Source organism: Agelaius tricolor, unplaced genomic scaffold, assembly GCF_023055355.1.
Source record: "Agelaius tricolor isolate 1412-34295 unplaced genomic scaffold, bAgeTri1.0.p SCAF_4, whole genome shotgun sequence".
NCBI lineage: Eukaryota > Metazoa > Chordata > Aves > Passeriformes > Icteridae > Agelaius > Agelaius tricolor.
The window spans coordinates 48,755,496-48,767,499 of NW_027269264.1; positions in this window are offsets into that span (position 1 = coordinate 48,755,496).

Here is a 12,004-nt window from a genome sequence, read left to right on the forward strand (position 1 = left end):
AACCTGGTCCTTGCTGCACTCCCACCTCTATTCCACAACAGCAGTGTGGCACTGGGGTCCTGAGCCACCAGTAATCCACCCTGACCCAAGCCTTGCCCTGCTCAGGGCCCCAGAGCCAGAATGTGAGCAGTCCCCTCCTCTGCACCCATGTGCAAGAGCCTATCCCTACCTGAGACTCCTTCTCTGCAAATGCTCTGGAAAATCAATGGCTGCTGCTGCCAGGGGTGTGCAGCCAGAGCAGGCACAAGGCTAAAGTGCACAAGGGTTTTCCAGCCTGGAGAGGCTGTGCAGACACAGGGGTGAGCAGGACAAAGAGCACTGGCTGACTCAACTTACTCCCTTTGGTGCTTGTCTCCAGAATGTGGGTGCAGCCTCTCGGTCCCAAGTTTCCTCTTTCCTTCTGTGCCAGGAGATCTCTGCTCTTTTCCCACACTACCACACATCACCCTGCAGATCTCCACCCCCAGGTCCTCTATGTTCCCCAGCTCCCTGTTTATGAGACAGCTGTTTCCTGAAAAACATCTCATGCTTTCTGCCCTGTGGGAAATAGGAGCTGAGAGCCCAGCAGGGGCCATCACAGGGTGAAAGGAGCCTGGCCAGTTTGAGGAGCCCAGGGTACATGGGAGAAGGTCTCAGCCCCAGCCTGGTGGTGTCCAGTGGCACCCAGGGACAGTGGATGCAGCCGGACTACATTTCCCAGTGCCTGTGTGCTGCTGAGCCCATCAGGGCCGTGCGTGTTCCACACCCAGCACCATGGCTGCAGGCTGCAGCAGCCCTCTTCCAGATGCCAGCAGGGACTGGCAAGGTCCCTGCTGTGCAGGCACATTGCTGTGCCCCCTTTGCCTCCCTGTCACTTCAGCTGCAAAGCCATTGAGGGGTTGTGTGCAGCATGAAGGCTGCAAATATTTGTAGTGTCATTAATATTCTCCCAGCATAGTCAGCACAGCACCTGGCAGCATTTGCTCGCTGCCTCCTGTTATCTCGTCGATGCTTCTCATGTCTGAGTGCCAGAGCTGTGACATCCATGGAGACAGAATCCACATCCATCCCTGTCTCCTGGTGCTGGACAGTGATTTCAGCTCCCTGCTCTGCTTCTCCTCAAGCAAACACCAGTGCCTGTGCCTGGGGGGCACTGATGCCTGAACCCAGCTGAGTGCGTGCCTGCTGGAAGCCCCATGGGGGCAGTGAAATTGAAAACACTGAGAGCACTGATAAAAGAAAGCCAGCCATCACCTCTGAAAGGAGGGACAGGCAGCTCTGGCTGTGCCTGCACCACGTGTAACCCGGGGTGATGTGACGTGCGGCCACGTGAGCACAACTGCACAGAATCACAGAATGGTTTGTATTGGAAAAGACCTTAAAGATCATCTTGTTCCTGCCATGGGCAGGAACACCTTGCACTAAACCGGGTTGCTCAAAGCTCCATCCAACCTGGCCTTGAATAGTGCCAGGGTTGGAACATCCACAGCTCTGGGCAACCTGTTTCAGTGCCTCACCACCCTCACAGAGAAAATTGTTTTCCTAATATCTAATCTAAACTTACTCTTTTTGAGTTTGAAGGCACTGCCCCTTGTCTATCACTTCACAGTTCCTGAGGAAGTGCCTCTCTGATTTCCCTGTAGCCCCCTTTAAGATACTGGAAGGTTGCTCTGAGGTGTCCACACAACCTTCTCTTGAACCTTGAGCATCCCCTGCTTTCTCAGCCTGTCTTCATGGGGGAGATGTTCTAGTCCCCTTATTAGCTCCAAAGCTCTTTTCTTGACTTGCTCCAACAGTTCCAAGTCCACATTCTTGCAGTGATTCAGCACTACAGGGACCTTCACAGATCACCAGGAGCCGGTCACTTCTTGCCAGGCAGGGACAGTGCAACCATCTCCAGCATTACCCACCCTGCTCCTGAACCAGCCTGAACACCTTATCCCACAATACCTGGCCATGCTCCCATCCTTCAACACTGCCCAGCGGATGACAGGGCTTTTCCTTGTCCTCTTGACCTGGACCTAGGAAATGTGGCTCTCAACAGCTCCACGCTCATCTCACAAGGTTGTGTCAGCATTTCTTCAACTCCTGCATCTTGCCAAGCAATTAGTAACACTCCCCAGGGATTTTGCAGCACACCTGAAGGGCTTATGGTTCTGCCAGCTGTGAGGCAGGAGCACAGATGCCAAGAACCTGGTCTGGCTGCAGTGCTGGGACAAGCAGGGCCATACTAGAGTGGGCTGGCCTGTGACCCACAGCACCAGTTACAGGAGAGCACGTGTCCTGGTTTCATCTGGGATAGAGTTCATTTTCTCCCCAGTAGCTGTTTCAGTGCTGTGATTTGGATTCAGTTGAGAATAATGCTGATAACACACTGATGTTCCAGCTGTTGCTCAGCAGTGTTTACCCTAGCTCAAGCACTGCTCAGTTTCCCAGGCTCTGGCAGGGAGCAGGTGCACAAGAAAGCAGGAGGGGGCATGGCCAGGAGAGCTGACCCAAACTGCCCAAAGGGATATTCCATGCCATGGAACACCATTCCCAGGAGTTGCTGATAACTGCTGCGTACCAATAAGTGGGTGGTGAGCAAGTGTTTTGTGCCTCATTTAATTCAGTCTGGTTTTATCCTTCTCCTTTTAATGAAAATTATGATTTTTAATTTCTATTATTATTAATAACAACAACAACAGCAGTAACAGCAACAACAATATTGTTTAAATTATTAAATTGCTCTTATCTCTACCCACAATTTCCCCCCCCCCCGCCAAATTTTCTCCCCATGGAGAAATGAGTGAGTGAGGATCTGTGTGGTACTGAGTTGCCAGCTGTGGTTAAACTGCGACATCAGGGCAGCCAGAGCCTTCACCCTGGTTCATCACTGCCCTTTGGTCTGTATGGCTTGATGTTGCTGCAGGGAGGAGCTCAGAAGCAGCACAGCAATGCGTAGGGGGAGTCTGGTGAGGGCATGCATAGCTCAGCACAGTGCCTGCCAGAGACCCTACAGAACACACCCACATGCACAATTCACCCCAGAGATCCTGACACTAGCAAACCAGCATCCTCCTGCTTCCCCTGGCCTCCTTTCCCATCCAGAACTCACAAAAAGAAGACCTTCTGGGGGAAAGCAACACTGGAGAACCATTCCCCCTTGAGCACTGAGCTTCTGCTTGAGAAGGACACATCCCACCCCAGCCCCATCGGCGTGAGTGAGAGAGATGCTCCCAGTCCCTTCTGCTCTCCTGACCCTAGGCAGAGATGGTGAAGCCCTGCTTATTCTCCCTGATGCCTGAGGAAGAGGTGGGTGCTGCACAGAGCTCCCCACCCTTGAGCCAGTGGTCAGCCAGGCTACAACTCTCTGAGTAACTCCCCCGCTGGCCCATGGTCCTGTGATCATCCACACCATGGATTTTTGTTTCCTGACACAGCTACAGCTTGGGCTAAATAGGGCAGGTTAAAGGGAGGTCACTGCTCAGATTATTCACAAGAGAAAATATGGACACAGCTGCCTCCAGGTAGAGAATTTATCTGTGTGCCTGTCCTCCTGTGTCTGTTGCCTTCCCCTCTCTGTGCCAGGGCGCAGGGGAGCAGAGACCATGCTGTGCTCTAGATGCCCATGGGAGCCCTTCAGCTGGTGGTCACCATTGCCAAAGCCACGTGTGGGCAGTGATGATGTGTCCAGGTGTTGGAGGAGCTGGAAAGCAAAGGATCAGTTCCCTGTACACTAGAAAACTGGGAGCTCCCCGTGACTGCAGGCATTTCCTAGCCCTTTCCCATGTCCTTGTGCCCTTTCCAGACAGGGCAGGCTGAGGCTGGAGCATGGCCTCCCAATGTGGGGGGGGAAGGCAGCTGTGCTGTGTTTGTCATGGAAGCTGCCACTTGGAGCCAATTCAATCACAGCTCTTTATTGCTTCCTCCAGCTGTTGAAAATCTCATTATGTTTAGCGAGCTCCGTGAGCAGCCCTGCCAACCTTCCTTGTGTCCTGTCTTCTTGCATGAGTCCAGGCACCCTGGCTGCTGAGGAAGGGCATCTACACACTCCATGGGGCCTGGGATGAAAAACCTGCACCCCAGCATATATAGATGGATCTGGCACGGACAAAGTGTACTGGGATTTTCCATGAAGACAAAGGCAAAGGTAGGGGGTGTGTGTTTTTGTAAGTGGGGACATCTCAACAGCATGAGAGCAAGGGCACGGGGCTACCCACAGACAGCAGCCTTGTACTCCACTGTGGGTCAAAAATGGAGAAAGAGGGTGGGTCCTGCTTGGCTCTCTTAGTGTCAAATGTGAGGCTGATGGTCCCAGGTCACTAGCACAATAAGCAGAGGACAAATAGCAGCAAGTGGGATATGTGCTGGCTCCAGCACAAGGCAGAGCTGAGACAAATGGCACAGGGCTTTGATCTGCTGTGTCCTGCATGCTAGATCCTGGTTCCATTAATGCCTCTGATTGCCCTGACCTCATTTCTGTCCACCTGTGTCATGGGTGGCTGGTCACCCCACCCTGCGGAGCCCTTGTTCTCTAGTGGCTGATTTCACCAGCCCTGGACTGACTGGTCTCTGGGGGTAATTACAAGAGACACCCGGTGCTGCAGGCTGTGGGTGAGCCAAGTGTGTCACCACCAGCCCAGCGCCTGACATGTAAGTGACACCACGAGGCATGGCAGGCCCTTCCTTATGGGTCATTCAGGAGCATCTCTGTGGCTGCCCTGTAGCCTGGATTCTCACAAAAAGGGATCATAAAAGGCGTTATGCATGTTTCTGCTGGCTGAAGGGCCATAGGGCTCCCCACAGGAGGTTGTGGCACGAGACAGAACCTTCCCTTTTCCCCCATGTCTGCTGTGATGCTGCTGTAGGTCTGCTCAGTATCTTGACCTTGGACTGATCTTGGGCTGGAGCACACGTGGCTTTATGCACATATTTATACAACAAAGGGCAGCTGCTCTCCAAGCTCTGGGCACTGTGCCACCCACACCACTCACACTGACTTACCAGGACACAGTGCCCTCTTCTCTCCTATTCTCCCCACCTGCCCAGCCTCTGTGGAGGATCATTCCACGCCAAGCTTTGGTCAGGGGCTGGGTGCTGGGAAGACAGCAGGCTCCCAGGGCTTCTGCAGGGCCACACTCGGAGGAAAGGAGGGAGCAGGGGCCCAGCCAAGACCTTGGCATTCCAGTATCCCATATGTGAAGGAGGCTGCTTTGGGGAGGTGTAGCATTCTACGGCTGGCACCTGCAAAGCCAGGACATGGACAGGAATCGCAGGACAGGTCAGGCAGGAGCTATGCCAGCTCAGGGTCCCACTGGCAGCAGTGATGCCTCCTCCAGTGCACCATGGGTGCAGCACCTGGCAGGATGATGGGACTGTGAAGACCATAGAATACCAGATAACACCACCAGGTGGGCCACCTTATCCCCTTCACCACACCAGTGGCTTCATTTCACTGGAGAAACCACAGTTTGACTTTTTCTTCCCTTTTTGTATGGTTCCTTTTGCAGTCACATCTCTCAGATACCTGGTTGGCATATATGGTTCCTCAGGATTTGCTTTTCCTTGGAAGCTGTACAGGCTAAGAACTGTAAAATGGGGAAGTCCAAGCCTTTTGTTTAATGGGATAGAAGGAGAGACTCCAGGCTCCACCAAATACTCCATCAGTTCTCCAGGAAAGAGAACTGTGATGGCTGGGGTCAGCACATGGAGTGGGGTGTAACATTTAAAAGGGAGCAATGCAGAGAGGCTTGAGTGGCGAAGGAGCTGCAGGGTGAGAGGTTTGTCAAGGTGACAGAGAGCTGCTCAGGCAGCTGGAGAGACCACTGACACAATATGCCACCCATGATGGAGAGCAGATGGGGGGAATAAAGGGTGTATCAAGCACGAGGGCAGAAAAAGCAGATCAGGAGCTCTGATCTTGGTGCAGAGAGTCTGTAGGCAGCAGGGTTTGGGGGGAAGCTAGTCTGACCTAGGATACTGCCCCAAATCTTAAAATTCCCACCTCCTGGGCTTAGCCACGTTCCCTGTCCAAGAACCAGGGTGGGATGTGCTGGAGATGGCTCTGGGGATGGAAACAGGAATGGCTGTGCCAGATGTGGAACTGCTTGGATGCCAGAGCGGGGCACCTCATGTCTGAGCGCATCGTCCTCAAACCAAAATGCAGCATCCCATCCCCCCATTCCCTCCCCACCTCCCCCAGCCTTATTCCACTCTGCTCCCAGCTGTGAACTGCTTATGTCCAATTTTATGTGCTAAAAATACCTTTCTGGCCAGTCAGCAAATGCACAGCCAAATGGGAGATGTTGGCAGTCTGAGCATGAAGAGGATTTGGGGTGTATTTAGGGTTGGTGTGGGCTGCAGCACCAGACCAGGAGGGCCTGGATGGCCTGGGCAGTGGGCTTGCAGATTTCCAGAGGGATTTTAATCAGGGTGGCAGTGCCAAAGCAGAGTCTTGCCTAGCTTGACTGTGTGCTTCTGGGGAGAAGGCATGTACAAGTGGACTCAGAAAGGTGGGGAGATACTCCCTGTGGAAAGCAGTCAGCAGGTTCTGCTCCCTCCCCAGGAAGAGATGATGTAGCAGTCATAGCAAAGGGATTATCCAACCCTCAGGGCCTATCCCTGCTCTGCCCAGCACCCAGGAATGCCCTCCTGGGAACCCTGCAACATGCTGGGCTCTCCCCTGTCACAGCTCTGCTCTCAGCACACCTATCTTGGATCAGACCTGGCAGCTCTTCCAGCCTCCATAGGACCAGAGATGGTAGCCTTGTGCTGGCCTTTGTAGCCTTGGATGAACAGTTTCACAAGAGAGAATCCCTGCCCCTGCCACTGTCCCCAACTGGCTGACAACAAAGGCGCCCCAGTGCCACCCCTCTCTGAGGCCAACAAGGCTCCCTGCAGACCTCCCAGATATTTTACTGGGTCCAAGGCAGACCATGATAAGTGACCATGACCAGGCTCACCTGTCAGGATCAGGGCTGATCCCTCTGCCCCCCAGCACTGTTGGGGCTCCCCTTACCCTCCTGCTTCCCATAGGTCTGGGGTTCTGCTCTCAGCTCTGCAGATGAGCTGTAGGGGTTTAAGATGTCTGTGTTCTATCCTCATTTTGGGAAAGGGGCTGGACAGTTCCTAATTTCAGGGTGGCATGGAGCATGGGCCATTGTCTTGATAGCACTGCAAGATCCCTGTGAAGGAGGTTTGGGTCTGGTGGGGTTGGGAAAGTGTTGTCTTATATATTACAACAGTTCTATTATCATTATAGTGCAAGGATTCCATGGCACCAGAGTTTCATACCTCCTCAATGTCTCTCACAGACAGCTCCTCTAAGGGCTGACTGTTCTTGGTCCTTGTAGCAGCCATCTGACTCCAGTTCCCACCAATCCACTCTTTTATACCTCTTGTTCTTATTTGCCACAGGTGTTGCCTGTTATCATCTGGCCTGCTCCTAGTCTTTAGTAATTGGTTTCAGCTGCAGCTCGTTGGGGGATAAGATTACATTCTACATTACCTTCATTTATCCGTACTGTGTCCCCCTACAGGAAAGTTGCTGGATTGGTGAGGAAGAATCCACAGTGGGGTTCAGTACTGGGTTCTGGCTGGATCCTGTAGGCATTTTCCAGTTCTCCCTGCCAGAACATGCTCTAGGTTCCAGCAGCACAGGCTGCAGCCCTGACTGAGGCAGACTCTGTGTCCTGGTGAGGGACCAGCACCACGTGGGGACCCAGACCAGGTCACACAGGGTCGTGTGCTTGTGCTGTGCAGGGAACAGAGCCCTTCCTGGCTTTCCCATGGATGGATCTGACTGGGCTACCCTCCTCAGGCTTGAGCCTGACCCAGCAGCTTTGGGTTGACATCCCAGCCTGGCTGTAGCCCAGCCCATCGCCTGACCATCATCTGACACCACCATCTATAGGTACAACCCACAGTGGGCTCCCTTGGGACAGGTGTGAGCTCGGGAGGACAGTAAGACCCTAACATAGTGCTGCTGTTTGTGAGTTCTGACACAGTAATAGACTTTACTATAGGGGAACATGGTGGCTCTGTTAGCAGTGCTTCCACGAAGCCTGATTCTCAAAAGCCACAGCTGCTTCTCCTTTTCTTTGTGGTTTTGTGGATGGTTTTGAGCCTCCAGTGCTCTTCTCTATCTGAAGTAAATCTGATTGTAAATTTCAGGTGATTTGGGTTTTTCTCTCTTCAGTCTGAAAGTTTGAGTCCTGGTAGTTCTTTGACAACCAAATGGACCTTCTTGAAACAGCCCATCAATCACATTTGCAATGATATTGAATTCAATGCATATGGCTGAGTGTGTTGGCTATCAGAATTTCTTCAGCATTTTTCTAATGGATGCTATACACAAAGAAAAGAGCAAATCTCAAAACAATGATAAATTTCTAAGGAGGGACAGGCCAAACACAGATTTCCAGGCCTCAGGACAGGGGAAAAGAAATAATTTCATTGGGGTAATAGGAAGCCTGTTGTACCACTTGTGAATTTTTGAAGCTTGGTTGTTTAATTCCATTGGTTCTGCTTCTTTCACATGCCAAAGAGAGTCAGTGAGAGTGTCGGTGTCTAACTCTGCGATTTTATCAGGACAAGACCAGTGAGTGCTGGCTGTGGCCATTCTCCTGCACAGGAATAAGAAAAACCTGGTTCCCAAAGGACAGGGATCTACCAAGGAAACAAGAAGGATGTAACTCAGTACTGCTGAAAGCTTTCTGGAAGACTTCACAACAGCTGCATGTGACACAGCTGGACTTGATGCAATGAAGTTCCCAAATGGATCTTAGGAGACATCTAGTTTACAGAAAGCCCTCAGTGTTGCTGGCTTACTGGGATATTGCAGATAGATATACCAAGCACTGTCCTGAGGATGGTGGTTCCTGGGAAAGGATCTGCCAGGGAACTCAGCCAATGAGTTCCTGCTGAGTGGTGAAAAACACCCTGGGTGACAGCACCCATTCCTGGAACACTGAGGGTTGCACTGTAGGGCAATTGTGCTTGTCTATCTAGGAAAACACAGAGAGAGAGACTCTGTAAAGCACAGAGTTGAAAGAGGAATGGCCCAGGAGAGCTGCAACAGCACAGGGAGTCAGGACTCATGGAAGCTTGAAGTTGTGCAAGAGTTTGTGAGCTGAAAAGGGGCTCAGAGAAGAGCTTGGTGGTGACCTCTGCAGGAACAAGAGACTTGGGGGAGTGTGAGTGTGCCCCAAATGAAGAGCATTTAGGGAATTCTTTCCCATAGCCAAGGACTCTACCTGACCTCAACAGTAACAGGAACAAGACACCTCCATCCATCTCCAAGGAGACCCTTTTATCCCCACATCGTCCACACTATCCTTGTTGAGTGCTTCCCATCCTAAAAGGCACTGACAAAGAGTAGCTCAGAGCAGGAAAGGTTTGGAGAAGAAAGGAAAAGAGAACACTTCCAGGTTCAGGAACTTGTCTGACCTGGAAACACTACTGATGGGATTCAACAGCAAGAATTTTGCTGCTGGATCTGTTCAAGGTAATAGGAAGAGAGATTTTTGGAAGTATTTAAAAGATAGGTAGATATGGTAGGAACATAGGAACATGTTTTAGTGGTGGGCTTATTGTGCTGGCTTAGTGGTTAGACTTGATCACCATAGAAGTGTTTTCTGACATAAATCATTCCAGGATTTGAAAGAGAAAGTGATGATGTGGCCTAGGGTGGCATTGGGCACATGAATCAGGGGTGTGTTCCTCAACACCCTCCACTAGATCTGGAAGGAGAGAGACAGACCTGAGAAGGTTTTGGAGGTGCTTGTTTTGGAGCAGGGGAATGGGAGCCTGAGGTAGCCAGGAAAGAGGCTGGACTAAGACACCTGGGAGACTGCATGGAGCCTGTACCCACTGTCTGTGGGAGGATGTGTGAGAATCAACACTGAGGCTGGTGGGACGCTCTCATTCCAAAGAGGAAGCCTCTTGCACCACATGTGACTCCCCTGTGGGGCTGTCTCACTTCTGTGTGAGCGCCTCTCCTGCGCAGGACTGCGCAGACACCTTTCCTGAGTGGCCCTTGCTGAGTCCTGCCCGGGGACTTCATGCCAGCATGGCCCTGCCAGAGCTGGCCCTGACATTCTTCCTGGCCCTTGCTCCTCTGCTGCTGGCACGGGGACAGATGCACCACGGCCCTGTGACTCCGTGGGAACGTCAGGAAGCAGGTAAGAGCGGATTGTGCCTCTCTCTTACGGAAATGGTTTTGCTGCTCCTCTACCTGCATATTTGCTACACGGCCTTACCCTACTCAGCCCATAGCTGAGGCTGTGGGAGGGTTGGAGCTGGTGTCTGCATATGCCTGAGACACTCAGGCATCCCTCATGTTGTGGGAGGACAAAGCTCTATTTGGGATGGAGGGCACCAAGCCTCGGTGTGCTGGGAATCGTCCATGAGCGTGGGACTGGCAGTGTCCCTCTAGGAAGTGGGTAGTGTTGCTGGGAGCAGGAGGTGGCCGGGTCTTGTTGTGCAGCAGACAGATGAATCCAGAGCAATCAGAGCAGTGATGGCCTTTCTGGGCAGCTCAAGCAGCACCCCTGTCACAGGTGATGATGGTGTTCATCAAAGGTGTGACCTGTGAGCTCTGTTAGCTGGGATGCCTGCTCTCTCCCATAGTCCCTGGGGTGCAGGGAGCTGTAGTTTGATGGGATTGTTCATATCAAGAGGCTTGTTCTGCTCTTTCTACATGCCAGCAGGGTTAGGGGCAGCTCCTGGGTCTCTGCTAGGTTCTTCCTACAAAGAATGTAGGCTTTCCTGTGGTGATTATATGCAGTGCCCTGTGCTTGCTGGTACCTGTTGAGGTCCCCATGGGGCACAGCATGGCTAGGGGACCTGAGCTGTGAGTATGCTCTCTGTAGGGAAATGGGAGCAGAAGTGGCTAGCCAAATCATCAGATGGGTTGTGAGTCATGCTGCCTATCACTGGTGGCTCAAGGATGCTGCCCTTCCAGAAGTGGGCAGCTCTCAGCAGGGCAGGATGGAACCTTTCTCTCCTAGTCTGTACTCATGTCTGAGACTGACCCAAAAGGATCCTGGATGTCACCCTCGGGCAGGGTGTGTGTTACTTCAGGGTGTTTAATGGCAGGAGAGGGGAAGGTGTGTGAGGGGGATGCCTGACGAGGCTGGAACCAAGTCAAGGGTTTTGTGTCTGTCAGGTAGTTTTCTCTCAGTGAGGTGTGTGCTCTGAGGGCACTGGGAGAGACACTGTCGAGGGGGAAGGAGTTTCATGTATGCGCTATGTGGTCTAAAGGGATGGGGCTGGTGACCACTGTCCTTTGGGGTGGAGAGCTGGCAAGAGTGTTGCCATGATGGCGTGGAGATCCGCTGCCAGAAAAGGGAAGTGGTGAGTGCTGGTGGGAAGTGGGCAGCTGTAGCTCAAGAGAGGTGTTTTATCCTCCTTTAGGGAAGGCCAGCTCCATGCCCACTGCCTCCTCATGGACTTGTTTTGCACTGGGTGAGCAAGTCTAGGCGACATGTCTGCCAGGGCAGGACAAGGCAGACTCATTTTGGGTGAAGTGCAGAGGCTAGGCTCAGCTCATTGAGCAGGGTGTGAGCTTTGTGGTCACTGGCGTGAACTTCGGTGGTCTGAGGGGCAGACTCTAGTTGAAAGCTTCTTTCACCCAGTGCAGAAAAAGCTGATTAGCACACAGAGTCAAGGGATTTGATTTATTTACAGTTCTGCACAGAAAAGATTTGCTAGGTGTGGCAAATCTTTGTGCTAGGTGGCAAATCCACACAGCCAGCACACCGAGGCAGACAAAAGCAGGTATACTGACAGAGACACAATCTTACTGAAGTCACTGCTTGCTTGCGTTACTATGACTCATCCTTTCCCCTCTTCACTGTAAAAGCACAGCGTTCCAAGAAATCATGGTACAGGCTAGGAGAGTGGTGGTCTTTTTGAGAGAAGGAGGTAAATGAGCTGAGAACGTGGGATTTTTACTACAATTAAGAGCAAGGATTCATCACTAGGGCGATGAATAATGTGACAAAACTCGTCAAAACAGGGTGTTTTCTAGCTCATGGGTAAA